Here is a 4,485-nt window from a genome sequence, read left to right as displayed (position 1 = left end):
ATGTTTTCGTTTTAATCCAGAGCGAATCGCAGAAGGTCCTGGACTCGCTTACGGAAAACGACTTCCAGGCCGGATTCCAAAAGTGGCAGGAACGCTGGCACCGGCGTATATATTTATATATATATTTATATATATATATATGTGTATATATATATATATACGCATAGATATCTATGTGCGTATGTATGTATGTCACTGTCTGTCTCTCTGTCTCTTATTCTCTGTTGTGTCCTGAGTTTTCGTTAATAGATTTGGGTATTATTTTCTAAGATATTTTCCTCTAAAAGAACGTTATATAACGGTGAAAATATAATTCAGATGTAAAGCAATATTGATATGAATTTTATATTTTGGATTGGTTTCTAAAATACATGTCTGTATTGCAGACATTTTGTTTCAACCAAACTGTCACGCGCCTCTAGTCATCAATTTATCTAACGCCTCAACGATATGAAGCCATTGTCTTTGTTGTTTATTCATTGAGTCTTTCCCGAAATCATTAGCAGAGAGGACCACCAGAATAGATGCTTAACTATATCTAGTTCAAGGTCCTAAGTTCAAACTTCGTTAATATAAGAGAGTTAAGAAAAACTCTACCATTATTATATGCAGCTTGATTAAATCGATCAATGTATTTTCACAAACAATATATTTATAGAATTCAATAAAACAAATGATGATGATGATGATAACTTCTATCATATTTATGTATGTATGCGCATACATACATGCATTAGTAAATCTAATTGGTAAAGATAATTACATTAGGAGTGTATAAAATATAAAGAGAGGTGTAAGATGATCATCTTATACCTCCTCTCTATCTTTATAGTTTACACACACACACTCACACACACACACACTCACACACACACACACACACACACGTATATGTATATAAGATAACATATTATGCTACATAATATTCATAATTATGATGAAAACAAAATTGTGCAATAGAATTCAGAAAAAACGTAATCACATATGGCATGGACTCCATTACTGTAGTAAAAAAACAATACTGTACCATAGAATTTTTAAGGATCATGGTTTAAAAAAATAAAAGTAAAGATTTTATTAAAAATACACACACACACACACATTGGTAGGGTAACGATAATTATTTAAAACGCACAAATTCCCTTAATTTTACTTTTGTTTCTCTAAAATATAAAATATATATATTTTAAGACATTTTAAAGTATATTATTCTCAAATGTTTTTGTGTCTATCTACATCTTGCAGACGTTAATACCATTATTACAATTCTGGAAGTCTTATAATTAATCTTTGATTAATAGCTTATCTTCTTAATTCATGTAAATATACATCGTGTTTGTTGCAATCTTTCAAAACCAGACCGATATTCACTAAACATATTTTTGCCGAATTTTTTTTATCTTAATATCGGCTTGATAAAGCAAAACTTTGGTTTTAAGTGTATCAGGCCATTTACACTGAAATGTTCGCAAATGGAAAGTAGTGTGTTCCGGGTTCGATTCTATTACATGTCACCTTTGTTTTGATGTCATTGAAAAAAAAAATGTAACAATATAAGTTAGAAAAAGAAATACACCTAAAGATGTAAGGAAAAATAGCAAAGAAATAAAATTTCTCCATGCTTTGTGAAAATGAAAAATTGATGCATTAATATTTAGCGGTCGCAAAACACTTAGAAATGAAAGCCGGATTCCTAGCTGATGCGAATAAACAACATGAAGGCGATTCCGCTCAAATATTGTTGACATCATCAAAACATTAATCATTCAAAACATCTGGTGGAACAAAATTAAATTTTTGGTACACTTATTCAGAGCATCGGTTAAATATTTCGTGCATTTTAACCACTAGCCAATGGAAGCTAAAGCAAACAACAGATAACAGCAGAGAACCGGAAGGCAAGCTAAAACCGTGTCCGCAGCACTAATAAAATGGTCGACGACGACGATGGCACTGATTGCAGCAACACAGCCTAAACAGCTAATCTCAAGAAACACACGACAGTAACTTCTGTTATACTCGATCCAACAACATCTCATATAAACTTGAACTCTTTGTCGCCCGTAGAGACGACAGTATTTGTTAATGACAAGACTAAATATTTTTACATTCTAAATCCTCACCAGAATCTGTGTTCTTTTGATCTGCACCAAGTCAATACCAAATCTTAACACCATTCATGCACACACAGAAACATCATATCGCTACTGATGCATTACAACCCCTATCATTAAAGAAAGGCACTACGAAAATCAGCTGGAATCTGAAGACGACAACAAAATTTTAATTTTGATGTGAATCGTTATTATATAAAAAATGAAACAGCATTCTTTTTCAGAAACCTGAAGTAACGATGTTTTGAACGAAATTTGTCAGTTCTGCAGTGTTCTTAACTTTGGTAGGTGCTGTTCTTATATCATTTCGTTTCGCAAACAGGTCCAACAAATATTTAAAGAATAAATCTATGTGAATCACATAAAACAATTAGTTTTTAGCGACAAAGAGGCTTTTGTAACGAATATTATTTAGGGATTTCAACTTGGATATATTGTTTATAACATCTTAGATTACTGTATCGCAGATCACCAGCGGCAGTTTTTCCTATAACTAATTTATACACAGCTCGCTAGCTTCCTGCGACACCTCTGGCTTTCCGGTCTGTATTATTCTATAAGGGTTTGACTGATTTTTTTAGTCTGGCATTCGGATTGACAAATACCACTGATGATCCGCGATACGGTGAAATCACGTGAAACAGTAGAATCATCTCCCCGTGTACAGACGGAATTTTGTCTACCGATAATAGAATCTCGTTGCTTTTTAGCATTTGTTGTCAACGTTTAACCATTTCAGGTACTTGGAACTCAGCATCGGACGTTTCAAATTCGTTTGGATGTCTAACGGCAATGGATCAAGGGGACACTTTATTACGTTCTGTTACAAGGATCTCATATCTGAAGTCAGACACATAGCTAGGTAATTTGAAAGATCCAGGTATAGTCGTTTACGAGGAGTGAGTATATTTTCCATTAATGTTCCAATGTATTATTCAACCGTGTTTCAGTGTTAAGTCAATAGAGTTCTACTGTTAGGGAGCAAGGTATATCTTTTGTATACAGTTAGATTTAGGACTACAACAGTATGAGTTAGAGCTCCATGTAGACTATCATTACCCAGACAGCTCTCAGTATAATGGCTAGTCTACCACTGTACATAGTAGTATTACCAGTTGTGATATACAGAACATTTTGGGGAAAATTAAGATAAACACAACTATAAATTAATAATTATTTCTTACGTACGTTTCATCCTTGACGATGCCTGAAGCTTCTAAATTACCTCACTATGTGTCTGACTTCAGATATTAGATCTCTGTAAAAGAATGCAATGAAATGCTCCCCTGTTGATCCATTGCAAATAGGCATCTAAACGCATTCGGGACATTTAATGCCGAGTTCCAAATAGCTGCAATGGTGAAACATACGTAGGAACTAATAATAATATACACTTGTGTTTTTTTAAAAAATTTTCTCAACATGCACTTTGTATATCATAACTAGTAACTCTGCTAAGTACAGTGGTTGACTAACCACTATACTGGAAGCTGACTTGATGATAATCTACATCAAGCTCTAACTCAAACAGTAGTAGTCATACATCTAATTGTACATACAAGATATACATACATGCATACATACATACATATACACATGCATACATAAATTATATTATACTATGATATATATATTTACATATATAATGTTTATATATGTGTGTGTGTGTGCGTGCGTGCGCGCGCGCGCGTCTGAGTGTGTGTCTACGTGTGTTTGTGTTTGTGTGTGTGTGAGTGCATGTATACACATCTCTCTGTCTTGCTCTGTCTGTCTGTCTGTCTGTCTGTCTCTCTCTCTCTCTCTCTCTCTCTCTCTCTCTATATATATATATATATATATATACACATATATACATATATGTATGTATTTATGTATATATACATGTCTATACACAGACATGCGTAAATACGTACGTGCATACATATAAATATGTGTGTGTGTGTGTGTGTATGCACATACATATATACATACATACATACATACATATATATGTACCTATGTCAACCCATATATAAATTTGTTTGTTAACGTGTGTGTTTGTGAGCGCGAGTGTACGAGTGGGCGCGCGCGTACATTTATCCGCCCACATATGCTATATACGTGCGTGTGTGCGTGTGTGTATAAATGTATACATACATACAATTAAGAAATTCAATTAAGATCACAAAGGACATTAAAAAACCCGCCGCTCACATTTTCGGAAAGATTTGATTTATTTCTTTTTCCCCCTTGTCTTTTTTTTTTTTTTTTGGACTATTTTCATTTCTTTTAAGCAGGAAAGAACCAACAACAACCTGAATAATAAGGGGGGGGGGAAGGTGTGTTTCGGGGACAATGTAACGATTCATGGAGAAAAAAGTTTTCTTGTCTG

This window comes from Octopus bimaculoides, chromosome 15, assembly GCF_001194135.2.
Source record: "Octopus bimaculoides isolate UCB-OBI-ISO-001 chromosome 15, ASM119413v2, whole genome shotgun sequence".
NCBI lineage: Eukaryota > Metazoa > Mollusca > Cephalopoda > Octopoda > Octopodidae > Octopus > Octopus bimaculoides.
Note: the sequence above shows the minus strand (reverse complement) of the source record.